This window comes from Silurus meridionalis, chromosome 8 (assembly GCF_014805685.1).
Source record: "Silurus meridionalis isolate SWU-2019-XX chromosome 8, ASM1480568v1, whole genome shotgun sequence".
Lineage (NCBI taxonomy): Eukaryota > Metazoa > Chordata > Actinopteri > Siluriformes > Siluridae > Silurus > Silurus meridionalis.
The window spans coordinates 21277534-21293882 of NC_060891.1; the positions used below are offsets into that span (position 1 = coordinate 21277534).

General features: G+C 37.8%; 1 protein-coding gene across 1 annotated transcript in view; it reads left to right on the forward strand.

The window, feature by feature from the left end:
• The first annotated feature begins 5387 nt into the window (after positions 1 to 5387).
• daam2 (dishevelled associated activator of morphogenesis 2) overlaps positions 5388 to 16349 on the forward strand; it is a 106056-nt gene continuing 95094 nt past the window's right edge. Inside the window, 1 exon segment of the mRNA XM_046855164.1 lies at positions 5388 to 5648. The gene's annotated coding sequence lies outside the window, so the exon portion shown is untranslated.

A 16349-nucleotide genomic window follows, 5' to 3' on the forward strand; every position in this document is an offset into this window, starting at 1 on the left:
TGGAGGAAGGAAATATACAGTAGAGAGAGACACAAATAACTGAGGAGTCAACATAGAAGGGAAAACATACAGAATTCAAGTATTACAAAAAAGTTACCAAAATAAGTAAGAGAAAAAGTTGTGCACAAAAAATGAAAGGAAAATAAAAACAAAATTTGAATATTCTTTGATATTTACCGCCCTACATCTTTTTAATAGGTATGGAGTGTTTATGCATGAAGTGCTAATCAGACCTGACAAACATATAATAAAAGGCTACAAAATAAAAGAGACATGGGAAAGGAAAGTGGATTTTATAAGAGAAATCAGGGGAAATAAGCCACAGCAAAGATTCTGAATGTGCTCTTCCATTAACAAAATATCTTTGGCAGGTTATAAAAAACTTGCAGTAGGAAAATCATTTATAGGAAATATTTTAAAAACCAATTCTAAAACAACATTTTACAGAGTCAACAAATATGAAGGTTTGTAATGCAATCAGTGCAGTAAAGAGGAGTGGTCAATAAAGTTTATTATAGAAAAGGGAAATGAACAAAACATGCAAACCAAATGTAACCTGACTAAAAATACAATCTACAGAACATGAAACAAAATGTATGACAAAAAAAGTAGTGGGAGTCTGCAAACTGAAGGACTGAAATGACCAAGGTAAGAAGCTGCACTTTTCTTTTACTGTCTGGATGTTGAATCATGTCAACTGGACATCTATCTACTGTAGTTAGATACATTTTCAGATAACTGCACTTGGATAACTGAGCATTTTCACAGACACATTTCTCCTTAAAGATAGGGAACCCTAACCTATATATATATATATATATATATATATATATATATATATATATATATATATATATATATCTCGAAAACCACATGCTGTTCAAAAGTGCAGTTACAGATACAGAACACTTAAAAAAAAATTATTTACTTTAAAAAGTGTGTACTAAAATACAAAATGCTGGATAAAAGACATTCAGATGTGTCAATTTAAACTCTTTTTAGTAAGAAATGGAAAGATGCAGCGATGGATAAATCACTGCCATAAGCCAAAATGTAGCATTCATTACGGTTATCTGAAATGCACCAGCGTATGTACAATTTATTAGCACAACAAGTACAATGCTAAGCAAATACAACTATTCACACAAGTGGAATTAGGTGTTTCAGCTTGGATGCTGCTTTAAATCCAGGCTAGCACACTACATACTGGCGCTTTGCAAAAAAAGTTTTAGACAAGCCTCCTTAGAGGTTTTGGTCAAGCTTGTCGCTAAAATAAAATGCCTTTGCAGCTGAGTGAGCTGATTTGTTAGAAGGCTACCCACCAGCAAAAACATTACAACAGACCCTATTTTCATCAGAGGGATTTTCCCTGAAAGTGAGATCACTGCTGCTATAGTTCACTGTGACAGTCCCACTGTGGCTAGAGTTCACTGTCACAAAAAGGATAGAAAACTGCATATTTGAGAAGAATCACTATTAAGATTTGCTACTTCAGTTGTCCTGAATGGTTCTTTCTTTTATAGTTTGCAAATTTGCATAGGAGTTCTACATTGATGTATGACTGTAGCAAACTAGTGCAATTATCACAACTGCCATGAGAAGAGGCAAATTCCATAAAAAATAAATAAAAAAAGAACAGCTTATTGTCTCTCATTAGATATAGCGAATAGCTGTATTAGGCATTGAAATCTATTGTACAATATATTGGATTGTTTCTTATTGTACAATATTTTTTCTGGTCTATAACTTTAAAAATGATCTACATTTGTAACACACGTTACAGAGTAATGTTTTCGATTTTTGTATACATTTTTTAATAATATGAAATCACAAATGAGACGAATTATTGCAACAGTAACAATTATTGTTCGGTATTACGCACCATTATTTTTCCCAAATGCAAGTGAAGAAGTACACCAACCATGTAGTTGAGTTAAAGTAGAGATACACGATGTACAATACTTGAGTAAAAGTATAAAAGTATATATTTATAATGGCTATAAAATTCCTATTAAACAGGACTCTTTGCTTTATCAACTCAGTTTATGTGAAAAGACTCTGTGACTCTCAGCAAATTAATCTAGTAATAGAATAAAATTAATGAGTCAAACACAAACTTCTTTTCAACTACAGTACTTAAAATTGGGCAAATAAGGCCATGGGTGTTGTGGCAAGTTAGATTCAGGAGTTTCTTCCATCATTTATTCCTCTCAAAATGTTCTTTTTGCTACTGAACTGATGCTGAACTGTATGTTCGTGCTAAGCAGATACCACTAAGCGGCAATCAAAACAAGTTCAAAACACAGCGTGCGCTCAACCCTGATTGGTGGCTTGCTGCGTGATTGACCAGTCAAGTTTTTATCCACTCGTAAATAAAAAGGTAGGAATGATTTCGCAAAATGTAGTTGAGTAAAAAGTAACATAATTGACTTTGAAATGTAGTGAAGTTGAAGTAAAATCTCTTCAAATGGAAAAACTTCAGTAAAGTACACATACACGAAAAGCTACTTTAGTGCAGTAATGAATTACATTTACCACCAGTGGCAAGTCTTGACAGAAAAAGTAACCACATCACCATAACAGCACGCAGTAATGTAATTAAAGATGTCCGTGGGCAATGGAACTGGTGTTTTTTCAGTGCCAAAATGATCTAGATTCAATTGTGCATCCTAAGTAAAAGTGTGCATTTTTTAGGGTAAAAAAGCCCAAGGGTTTTTCATACTTAATGGTTCTAGCTCTTAAATGAGTTGCATTTGGAACCCTTGTACTAAAGTGAAAACCTCTCTGTTTTGTATGGAAGCCTGAAAGTTTCCTCTCAAGGAGTTTACAACACTTTATGCTGCTAGGTTAAACATATATGGTATATGTATTGCCCTGAAGGTCTCAAACCTGTACAGAAATACAATCTTCAGGTAACCTAAAGTAGTTTTATTCCTGCCCAACTTTAAGCGTCTTGCTTTGAATATTTAATCCACACGGCTTTTCTTGTTTTGTTACTTTACAAATGTGATCAATAGCAGTGTGTCGACTTGCTGTGGATATCAACTAAGGACATTCAGTGAAGCCCCTTTGTAAGTCCTCAGGAGGCCTTTTCATTAAAACAGCACCCAAAGTCCTCCAGTGCTCATTTAGTTGCCATGGATTACCATCGTCCACTGTTGGGTAGAGTGAAAAAGAACGAAAAATGTCCTCTTATTTGCAAGGCATAGGATGGACATTATCCTGGCCAGGTTGTGGAGTCTTGAAAACTCATTCTCACTGATGGAAAAACCTCTTCCTTTACTCTACACACTGGCCTTTGTGTTGGATTTGGTTACAGACTCTGTGACGCTGTGACACAATCACTTTTTTTCAGAACAGTCGGTGTATACAAGTTAGCAAAATCAACACGAGGGATGGTGAAGGTTTGAAATGTAAAGATGAATGAAATTCTAAAGTAAAGGTGAGGTAATGTGTCTTAACGACATTGATGGCTGTAAACAAATTAACAGACGAAACAGTCAAGTCAAGTCAAGTCAAGTTTATTTCTATAGCGCTTTTCACAACAGACATTGTCTCAAAGCAGCTTTACAGAAATCATCAGTTGGAGTGAATGATGTGTATTTATCCCTGATGAGCAGCCGTGGCAACTGTGGCAAAGAAAAAACTTTCCTAGATGTTATGAGGAAGAAACATTGAGAGGAACCAGACTCAAAAAAGGAACCTGTCCTCATTTGGGTGACATCAAGAGTGTGATTATAGTCTTTAAAACAATACAGAACCCTGGAGAGTGAGAACTAACATGAGCACTGGAATGTAAGATTATAAGAAATGTCCTTTCTACAGTCTTATACAGTCATTGTTGTTTAAAACTAGGAGCTACAGAACTGAGAACTCATTCAAAATCTGACATTGGAATCCCTTGAGGAAGATTATATTCTTTAAGAAAATGTTTCATATAAAAAAAAAATTATGATTTGAGATATTTGAGAGATTTCGTCTATACCCGACCATCAAATTTACTTTATAAATGATTTCAGAGATGCATCACCTAAGACTCTAAGACCTACAGTGCCTTGCAAAAGTATTGACCCCCCTTGACGTTTTTTTCTATTTTGTTGCCTTACAACTTGGAATTAAAATTTATTTTTATTTGGATTTCATGTAATGGACCTACACAAAATAGTCCAAATTGGTAAAGTGAAATGAAAAAAATAACTTGTTTCAAAAAATTCTAAAAAATAAATAACGGAAAAGTGGTGCGTGCATATGTATTCACCCACTTTGCTATTAAGCCTCGAAAATAAGATCTGGTGCAACCAATTACCTTCAGAAGTCACGTAATTACTTAAATAAAGTCCACCTGTGTGCAATCTAAGTGTCACATGATCTCAGTATATATATATATATATATATATATATATATATATATATATATATATATATATATATATATATATATATATATACAGTTTTTGTACAAACCTTCTGTACCGTATGTGTTACTGTGTTTACAGTCTCCCTGTCTTATGTTGTCCATTTTCATTTGCACTAAATGTTGCACATGTGCACTTTATGTTTTTAGTTGAGAATTTTGGGTCATTCTGTTTTCCTTTTTGTTGACTGATATTATCTGATGTAGCACCTTGGTTCTGAAGGGAACGCTGTTTCGTTTCACTGCGTACTACACTGTATATAGTTGAAATTACAATAATGTTACATCTTCTACACTAATCTGGATCAATTTTGTAAATGGCGTTTCCAAATCAAAACGCTCCACGTCCACACTATCCTTTACAATCATTCCCCAAGTTGCTCATCCACACTGAAACATCTGAAAATGTTGATGTCTCTCTACTGCACATGAGTAAACCGTAAGATGCTTCCACCTGCACCATTTCCACCTTACGTTTATTTACTGTCTGGCTCTTTGCTGCAATGTCGAGGAAAGGCACCGTCAAACGACCAAAATGGGCCATTGTTTTTGAAAGCCGTTTTCACAGTCCACACTCCGACACACAAAAAAAACCCCACTGTATTCAATTTTGTCCGCTTTGGAGAGCGTTTTCAAATGTTTTTGTCTCAGTGTGGACGTAAGGCGAGAAAAAGACAAAAATAAAAATTTGCATTTTCAAAAAAAATTTATTAATGTGGATTTGTAATTGACTTAAATTCGAACTGAACTGTGTGTTCTGTCTTAATAATGTTCCCATTATTTTTCTTTCATTTCCTTAGTTGTATCCATCTCCATTTTTGGGTTCCTTCTCAGTGGTTTCATTGTTTGGGGGTGTTTAGCAATTAAGCAGAAAGCGTCAACGATTTTGCGCATGCGCAATCCGACTTCTAACTCGTCATCCAAATGGTGAAATCTGTCGGCGTTTTATATAATGCCGTGCGCCTTTAAGAGAGGTGGGCGTGTACAGCTGAATCTCTGGGTTTCTTCTGCAGCTGATCCTGAGAGCACTCACAAACACACTCACACAGCGCTCAGGCGCAGAGAAACAGGACACAATACACACATTCTGTATACACACACACACTCACGGTGTGAGCTGAAACGGGCACAGGGCGCTCGATCTGCTGCTGGGTTGCGTTCTTTTGCTGTGACATCGCAAATCGGATGGATTACGATTGAGCATTGCGGATCTTCTCCGAGATGAAGCTGGATGGTGAGTTTGCGGAGATTCGCGCACAGCTGTGACCCTGAATAACCCTCACACCTTCCCTCCATTCCGCGCGCGCACGCACGCTCATTCATTGGCATCTACAGGTCCGAGCGCACTTTGCGCATTTCTCGAAATTATAATGGAGCGGTTTCCAGCTGTTTTGCGCATAGGTGCGAATATTCCCTCCCCCTTGCCACTGTTGAGATCTTTAAACGCTGGACTCGTGCGAAATTTTAAAAAGGCGTGCATTTATAATCATTTAACCTGCCACAGAAGACATTCAAATGAGTGGAAAATTGTTTGGAAAACAAACAAACAAACAAACAAACAGTATCTATTGTGGGTTTTTCTTTCATCTTTACCGCTTTTGGCACTTTGATTTGCATGCACATTGTGTTTGTTAGCGGTTTGCATTAAGAGATGATGTGAGATGCTGGTTGAGGCGGGTAGAGGGTGCTGCTCCCTCTCTGTGGAAAACCTTCTGCACTTTCTTCTAGGGCTAAATTTAGTTTTTGATTTTTGTATTTATTTTGGGGGGGTGGAGGTTATACACGCAACAATTTGTTTTAAGTCAAGTTTGAAGTATAAAGTTGACTGCTCCACTTTTTAGCATATGAATATATAATATCTAGAACTTCAGATCAAAACAACAAAAATAAAGAAAGAATGGATAATCCTTCAGAAACTGCTAATCCTCTTGGTTTTCCTCACACTACAGCCTCTAGTTTACAGAATGGTGCGATAAACAAAAAACATCGAATGAGCAAATGTTTTTTTTTTGGGTGGAAATGTCATGTTAAACAGTCCAGAGGAAAATGAGTTCAGTTCCTTCAAACTACTAGAAAGAATTCAAACAGTCACTCAAATAATCATTCTTTACAACCATGATGAGCTCAAAGCATCTCATCATGCACAAAACAAAGGTCAAACCTTGAGGTCAATGGGCTAAAACAGAAGAAGCCTTCACCAGGTAGCTCAGATCGATCAACTCATGTGTAGTCTTCATCTCTTCAGTTTGGGTGAGCCTTTGCCCATGATAGCACCAGATTCCTGTTCTTGGAGTGAAGTTGGTCTTCTGATGTTCTAGCACATTTGTGCAAGCTGAGATGCCTTTTTGTTCAACAGAGTTGTAAAAGAGTACTTGTTTAAGTTGCTGTATCCTGCCTGGCAGCTCAAATCAATCTGGATATTTCTCCCCTACCCTTTCAACAAGGCAATTTCACCCACAGAAATGTCATTTATTGAATGTTTTTACTGTCTCCACCTCATTCTGTGTATATACTGTTAAGTGTAAAATTCCAAGGAGATCAGTAGTTTATGAAATACCCAAGACCCCTGGTACCTACAGTACATTACTGCACCGATCAAAGTCACAGAGATCCAATTCTTTCTTCAGTCTAATGTTTGATGTAAATATAAAATCTTGACCTCTCTGTATAATTTCATGCCACATCATTGGATATTTGCATAATTGTGCAGGCAGATAGTTGTTCCTAATAATGTGGACTTGAGATTTTGTCTATGTATACTATATTTGCACATACAAGTGTTCATCTGAAATCGCTGTTTTTAGTTTTGTCACAGTTTTGACACCATATCAATGTCATAAGAGTTCATGTTGCATATTAAAAGACATAACCGTGACAATTTGAGATACTGCATGCTATAAACTGATGTTTTTATGTACAGCACACTTTAAGGTAAAAAGCTGCAGTAGCAAAATAACACCCAACATCTCCTAGCGCTTTAGCACAATTTTGTGTGACATGGTTTTTCAGTGATTTTGGGCTTCTAATGTACCTGACAAAATCTTAACCTGTGGTGCAACTCAGGATCTCCACTGAGCTACTGTTTTGTGATTGGGCAATTGATGTGAAACACATTTTAACATGGTTGCATTTTTGTGTTTGGTGAAATTGATTGTGAGGGGAACAAGTGGGTTATTCCGTGGGACGATTGTGCATTAGGTAGCATTGCCACCTGACTCCAGGGTTGCTGGTTCTGTCCTGTTGAGTTTGACGTGTAATGCTAGTCATGGGCTTGCTCAGGTTTCTTCAGATTCCTGCCACTATTCATAAAGCATAAGAGTATGAGTAGGTGCTAACACTCTTGTAGGTGTGTATGGTGCTCTTCAATGAACTGGCTTGCATCCCATTCAGGATGTATTCCCAACTCACTCTCAGTGTTTCCAGGATGTGCTCTGAATCCACAATGACCCTGATCAGGATACTAAATCTGAATGAAGGAAAAAAATGTGTGTTTGGATTAAAGGGAGTTTGGTAATTGTGGTGAGAAAGCTTAGGCGGATTATGTTGTAGAAATAATACTTTTTAATGAGATTTATTTTAAGCTGTAGGGTTTTACAATGTCTACATAGAAATGTACTATAGCACCAAAGACAGTCCTTTTTCAAAAAGAAAGCGAGTTGCACATTATTGATCTGAACCTCCTTTATGCCTTTAATCGAAACAGCAGAAATGCAGTAAGTCTTTACTTTTACAGCCACAAAATAATTGAACCAAACGGCCCTGCTGGATATTATAACAAAGGGTCCTCTAGATACTTAAAAAACCCAAGCATAGCTTTCGTCCAAGACCAACACCACCACAGGGCTTGAATGTTTTCTTTATGGCTGGTGCACATCAAGGGGAGCAAACTACTGGTCAAGAGCCTGAGTAGGGAAAGAAACCCCTAAGCCATACCCACGTGTGTGGGCATTGGGCTAGACGTTTGCCTGCGAGCGGATATATGGGTGGAGAGAGGGCCATTGTTCAGTAGAAGTCACTGAGGTAAGGCACTTGGGTTCCTTGCCTATGGCTAGATGTTGTGCTTGGCGGTCATTCTGCTTTTCAAGCAGGTAAAGCTAGTTGAAGTAAAAAGAGTTTGGAGTTTGTATACAGGCCCTGATTAACACCAATGGACCAATAAGCTTTGGAGAAGACACAAATAGTACATGTGAGAATACAATTTCAGTGCTTTAAGTTTCGGTGTGGTGTGTGTAGGACCTGCCTTGGTCATAAACACCTAAAATGGATGTTGTAATTAGAGACCTGGGGTTTCAGTGTTCAATTAATGTACATGCAGTCATTTAAATTCTAAGCTAGATTCGCTTTCAGTAACGCTGTGTGAAAGCTTGCCATTAGATTAGATTGCCAGCTCTATTGCTCACTATGTGAGTGAAAAGACCACTTCCTTCCCTATTGGCTTCTGTTCCAAGCTTCTGTCTGTTTGGCTCATTCGCTGTTATGGAGAACTGCTGGAGTTCTGCAGCATGGATACTGCTGGCAAAGCTTCTCTGAGGTCTGGCAGTAATTAGCACCATGGTACAGTGTATACAGCATGTCTGCGTTGGGTCATGGTCCGGGTCTCTCATGCACTGCTGGCCTGCTAGATTCGACTGCAGGCGGAAAGGCGAATTTCTATTAATGGGTTCCAAGCTGCTCGGCTGCAGACACACTGGAAGCCTTTGTTTGCTCACTCCTTCTCGCCTGTTTAATGGTGCGTTTGTTCTGTTCGGTGTGTGTAGATGGGCAGCCAGTCATGGTGTGTTACCTGTGAAGGAAGTAGACTACTAGAAGTAGTCCTGGTGTTTAGAGGTCTGGTGGGGTCTTCTGACACCGCTCAGGGTTATGTGTACCTTCTGGCACCTTGTAGCATTTATACTATTAGCGTCACAGTATGCAGGTGCGAGGAACTGAAGCCAAGAAATCGAGTGTTTTTAAAGCCAACGAGTTTTTACTTTGACTATCAAGGTGCTATAGTTGGATAAAACACCAATGAACAAAGCTTTTATAGCTTTATATATTGATATAAAGAATTTCTTGCTTGTTATTCATAAAATCTGGACAAATTCTAATTCGGTCCAACTATCAAAGCTGTGCTGAATTCTCAAATCTGATTGGTCAGGAGGTGTTGATTTATTTTCTATTACAGCATCTTTGCTTTTATTCAGTTTAATACAGTACTATAGTATTACAGTTTATATTATAAAAAATATTGAAAAGTCTTTCCAGAAGAGTGGAGGGTATTATAACAGCAAAGGGGAACTGAATCTGGAACAGGGCATTCAAAAAGCCAATAAAGCTGTGAGGGTTAGGTGTTAAGTAACATATTCGTCATATATTCTACGTATATATGTATAAGGTATAATTGTTTCTCTGAGGCATTTATTTAATATTTATGGTCAATTATAGAAGCTGTCTCAGTGTCAGTGCTTTATTATGCAGTGGCAAAGTTTTCCAGCACTGGAAAGTCCCTCCAGACAGAGGAAATTAATGCTTTCTTTTCATTACTTTTCTGCCTTTAATTACTTGGGGGGGGGGGGGAAACGTGGATAATATAAGTGATAATATATCACTTTTAGGGTGGCAGTAGTGACACTCTGTGTCACAGTACCTTGTTTATTTTCCTTGCTGTACACGCTACCACATTTAATTAATTGTGAGTAGGGGAAAAAGCATCAGTATTAAAATAACTTTGTAACTAATTTGTTGTATACAGTGTAGAACTTAATTAAAACTGAATCCAAGTAAAAAGTAAGGAGATAGAAAAAAAACGTAAAGCAGTGAGCTAGACTTTTAATATCATGCACTACTTTAATACTTATACTAGTGCAACTAAAGGTCAGCACACTGTCTCAGGGTTATCAACTACTTTCAATTCAGTGAAACGTATTCATTTGCCCCAGTTGTAATGTTCTCTTTTTTTTTTGTTTTGGTTTTTTTACACCATCTAATATGTCTAAGAAAACATAACGTGCAAATCTCAAATGTAACCGGAATCTAGAATATCAATAATAGTAATGGACGGGAAAGAAAAGAGAGACGTCAACCCTACCAGGTGGTTTTATTTATTTATTTATTTTTTTTTCTAGGGATGGCATCTCCTCCCATCTCTTTTTGAAATGAGCCTTGGTTTTATTACAAGCTGTGATCATCCTGACCAAATGTCAGACGCTCCAGATGAGTGTTTCTGTGGGAGTTTGGACGAATCCCCAACTTCGCATATTCCAGCGAACGGAAATAAATCTGGTGAAAATAAAGCAGGCCTGTCTTTAACTATATTGCCAGCATTTTTTATTATATTGCAAAATCTTTTTGAAGACACTTGAATGACTCGTTTCAATGTGATTCCACTTTTCTCTCCTGATAGATGAGGAACATATCACCCAGGATAGAAATAAAGCATGCTGGAGTCATAAATGTGTCAATCTGGGCCCTATTCTTCCAGGTTAAACATCTTGGATTGTTTGGATGTGGGAAATGCTCACATCTTCTCATTTGCAGAAGAGCGTTAGAACAAATTAAGGATGTTAAATGCTCAGAGCAAATGTCTTATTTTACAAGACTGTGACAAACAGACCAAGATGATGTGCATAATCAGTAAGGTCACAGTAAACTAAGCAGCAATTTTTACCTAAAAATACTGCGAAAGCATGTATTTAACATTAGTGCACATTCGTTCAAATTTAATTGTCTTTTCTTGGAGTCTGCAAGTGAATATTATTGAGGCAGCAGATATTAAAAGTAAGCAGTATTTCAGCTGTGGTGGCCATTTTGGAATCATGGGTTGGATCAGTTTGATCCTGGGTTTGGTTTAGTGTCTGTGTAGAGCTTTGCATGTTCTCCCTGTGACTTTCTTTCCACTATCCCAAAAATATGCTGGCTAGACTAAACTGCCGCTAGGCGTGAATGAGTGTGTGAATGTGTATGCATGGTGCCCCAAGATGCACTGATGTCCCATTAATGGTGTATTCTTACTAATGTACCAAGTGTTCCCAAATTAGACTCAGGATCCATTGTAAACAAAGAAAAGAAAGAATAAATAAATGGATTGGACCTGGCGCAGATTGTCATGATGGAGCAATGGTGGTGGAGCTGCCATGGTTTTGGTCAAAGTGCTTCAAGAAGAAGCTGGACAAAGTGTATAAGCTGTTGTGGAAACTAAGAATAAATTAGTCTGACAAGCACTTGCGATGTGAGACAGTGAACCGTTTTAACTTGCCGTTGGAGTATTCACCACAAAAGAAAGCCCACTTTTAGCACAAATTCTATGGGAGTTTTGTTATTTCAATGTCACGTGCTAAAATGTTTTCAGTGAAGATTAATGTGTAGCTCTTATGTCAAACATTAAGCAGAGATTTGACTCTTTAACATGGCTTCTAATTCTATCGTTCTGGCGGATCTTTTTGACAAGCAGATCGCACACTCGATTACTAACCTGCCAAACAACTTTAGAAGTCGGAAGCAGGGCACGATTGGAGCTGAAGGAAAGGTCACGTGTGCTTAGCATGGTCTGTGTCTCTGACAGTTTTGAAACGCTTCTGGGAAATACCTGTGTGGAGAGGAAGTGCTGCATGGAAGGAATGTACCACTATGCCAACCAGATCAGACACATGTTCATCTCAGAAAGGGTAGAAGCCGAGCACATTGGGATTTTTCTCTGTATAGTATTTAAAAAAAAAAAATCTTACTCTTTAATTAATTATGCACAACGAAACACTTATTCTTAACTTGTTACCCGAGGTCTTCATTCTTTTTCCTAAATTATAAGAAGGAAAACCTTAACCTCCCCTACCTCCACTGTATATGCTCACACTACCTCTCCCTGTGCTGTCTTTTACAGCCATATTTCCTACTCCAGTTCATCAGGAACAGGATGCAGTCGCTCTGAAAAATAAAATAAATTATGCTATGCAATGATTAATGCATGGTAACACTCATGAACCCAGACATCTAAATATTATAATAACTGGCTAGAGAGCTATTTCTTTGTCCGGACTTTTTTTTTCCCAGCACTTATAAACACAATGTTTCATTGTTTTCTTCCAGAACCACTCAAGTGCTGCATTAGTGGCATGGAGAACACTTTCCTGCTTCTCTGCTCTGTGTGTGAATAACAAAAGACTGCTGTCTTGGCTACCTGTGAGTTTTTTTTAAGCTGGATCACTGTGCAAATACTGGTGGAGTTATAGGATATGATGTAGCTTGCCAATTTATTTAATGGAAAGTCAGCTAATGAAGGACGTTACTAATATGTTAATTTTTTACGAATTGTCTAGACCACCACATTGCCATGTTCTAAGGCAGGAATCAAAACGGAATCTATAATTTTTATTGCCAAGTATTAGGAGCAGGTGCATCGCTGAAATGGGTGGGTGTGTAAATCATTAAGTCTTTAGTCGGGATGATTTAGTGTTGCCATAATGGCCTTTGTAACTTCTTCCAATTTATTTCGCTTTGCTTCATGGCCCGAGCCTCGACCATTCACCATAACCTTTCCCCCCGTCTCAACCTCCAGGCTCTGAACTCAATAAGAGACTTGTCTCGGCCCTTTTAACTCCCTCACATTTACAGACAATTAACTCCCATCAAAACAGTCCACATCACTGGGCACAAACCAGAGGGCCACAACTTGTCACACCCCAAGCCCCCTCATGACTAATGTTACACCAAGCTACTGAAAATGAAGGGGGAGGTATAAAAGGCTGGTCATCTATTTTGTGTTCTGCTCATGCTCAGCACAAAGCTGTTCTTTCACTAGGGAGCCAAGGCACATATGGAAACATTTTTCCTTCCCGCCAGACGTAAGTTTTTTTTTTTTTTTTTTTTCTCCCTTCACCTAATACTTCCCTCCTCAGCTTCCATCCCTCCATCACTGAGTCTTGCAGCTGTGCTCAGCCTGGATAAATCTCTTCCAAAATCCAAAATCATGAACATGCTCAAATACTGGCTGTGCAGTCCCTCATAGATTCATATCTTTAGAAACAATGACAATGTGGTAGTTTTGTTGTGAAAAAAACAACAGTATTTCAATAGTGCTGTGACTTCATGACATTCGTTGATTTTTGGTCTGATTAAATGCAAAGAGTATAGTTTGGCTTTTTACTCAACACCTTCCACTTTTTTCCACTTCTGGCAAAAGCAAGTTCAGTTATGGGTACATTTCTATAAAAGGCAGCATGACATTTTATATATTCACAAAAAAAGGTTTCAAGATAGAAACCCCATCGATTTTAAACAGAGGAACATCCATCATATGGCAGAATACTTAGGAGTTTGGCTGGATTCAAAGATGGAAAGATACATGATGGAGAGCAGCTACACGGTACACAATTTCTTTTTTTTTTTTCAAAGGCAGCTATTCAACAGCTTAACTTAAATCATCTTTATGCCTTTGTTTGGACTCCTCCTAGATCATTGATTTCAGCAACATCTCTGTGACGCTCTGAGCAATGATGTGCACCATTTGGTATTTGCAGGAGATAAAAATGGAAACAATCGTATCTAGTAGTGGTGGCCTTTTACAAGAATGAACTATGAAACAATATTCCCTGTGACTGGCAACATATTTTGCAGAGCATACCGTAGAGAGCACAGCTTCATCAAATTTTCCCCCATTGAACAAAGTTGTGCTTTACCCAGCGGCATTCAGGGAGTCGAAATACTAAGAGCATTCAGTACACATAGGCTCCATTAAAGTCTGGCAGATGAGAAATGGAGAATGGGATGGGTTTTTGTCCCAATGACCCTTTCACTTAAATTCACAGGGAACTTATGATTTAGAATTTTTTGTGTTGTTATCTACTCTCTTCTTCTAATATTACTGTTGATAAAAGAAAAATAGAGAAAAATTGGGGAAGCATTCTAGTAAATTATGTTTGACAGCTGACTTCAAATATTGATCACTTGGGAACAGAGCAGAATAAAAGCAGAAGTCTGACTATGAAGTCGCATTCTTTGAATGACGTTCTGAGGGTCAGCTGTGCAGTGTTATTGGATTCCTGTAGTCCCATGGATAGATATTTTACGACCATTGAAGCCCTCCCCCAGTGTACCGGGGTCCTGACATTGCCCCGCACTGCACTCTGTTTATTTATTTGATTGTGGGAAAATTCCTTCAATGTCCGTGAGAGAGCCTACCCCATTCCCCGACTCGTCTTTCCCACAAGGCTTCTCTCAGCAGCCCCCCTGACTGGCAGAATACACTAAGCTCCAACACATGATTGCAACTTTGAGCTAATAAAAAGTTTTAGTTATTTTTATATCCATGTGTATGATTGGGTGTATTCCCAACTCATATCCAATTTTCTTGGGATAGACTTTGGATCCACATAACACCAAGCAGGATATAATTTATACTGAAGATAAATCATTGAGTAAATGTTATTGATTAAATTAATGGTACGCCATCATACCACTAAGCTTCATGGAAAGAAGAAGGTAGCAGAAAAGGAACAGGAAGCCCTCTGGTGTTTAAGGACCACTGTAGCACTCTGGTAGAAAGTTCCAGACTTCTCACAATCGGCTCAGTTCAATGTCCAGACGAAGGGGCCAAGGTGAAGATGGAGATCTCGATGCTTGATGCGGTGTAGAACTTTTCTGGAACATCTAAGCCTCAAAAGTTTACTTTGGCCTTCTTTTCCCCGCCAGCTCAGGCATGAAAAAAATGAACGCAGGATATTGAACGCAAGATATTTAGAGTTTTTGTAATTTCATTTCGAGTAGCCTTAGTGTTCTGGTTGAATGATTTGCCCTTGGCTAGGGGACTGTACAGGTTTGTGTTAAGCTTTAATATGGCCTTCATATTGTGTTCTTTGGCAGAATTTTATCATTTTAGAATGTGATGTGTAACTCCTGGGATAAATATCCTAAAACATGGTCATTTTTGGGTGTGGCTTTACTTTCACATTCACTAAGTTGTATGGGGCATTTTCTTCTAAAACCAAGACAATGCAAGATTGCTTCACTCATCAAGGGGAATCCTTAACATGTTTTTCCCTTGTTTAGCCTGTTCTTGATCATCTCAGTGGCACAAATACAAAAGTTTGCTATGTAACATTTTCATCACTTTACTCATACCTTTTCTGCTAAGTTGTAAACCTGTTTAATTTCAAAAATGAAAGTAAGAGAGAATGTTAAAAGGAAAAGGTCTTATTTCACATAAAAGCTGATGTACATCTATAAAAATATTCCATGTATTGCCTTCAAAAGGGTTGTCCGATTTGTCCAAAGGTTGAACCGTACAAGTCTCTGTGAACTTACAGTATATTAGAGAGGAAAAAACCCTTGAGGAATCATTTTTTTTTTTATAACCCAGGAATTTTACTTGTTTTTTTAAGTGTGTTTTGGCATCTTCTGGGAAAAGCCTAAGATTGTTGACACAGCTGATTTATAAGTTTATTTGTCATAATAAATTATGATCGATTGTCTGATTCATTTGTACCATGATTTCACCATTTTTACCCTACCTTAATTAAATAATTAATGGTTGTGTTATTAAAAGGAAACATTGAAATCATTTATTAACGGTACTCAAAAGTGTTACATAAGTATTTACCCCTTTTGATCTTTTCCACATTTTTTCCTGGATAGATTTGAAATGAATAGATAGGAATCAATATAGTTTGAATCAGACTTTGTTTGGACTTTTTCATTGCTGTAAAGGTCCAACCAGTTGCAATCAGAAGTCACATAGTATGTTGAATCCTGTCAACCTGTGACAAATCAAGATTCACATGATGAGTACAAATGTTCCTTGGTAGTGGCCAGTGAAGAACTAAATGAACAGCACACTGACTGGCCAAAGAGCTATCAAAACCACTTCTGGAAAATATCAATCACGGTTTGTTTACAAAAACAGTTCAAAACTGGAACATCCTAGAAAAACCTATTGTCTTTTTTCCCCGAAGATTTTTCTTTTCTT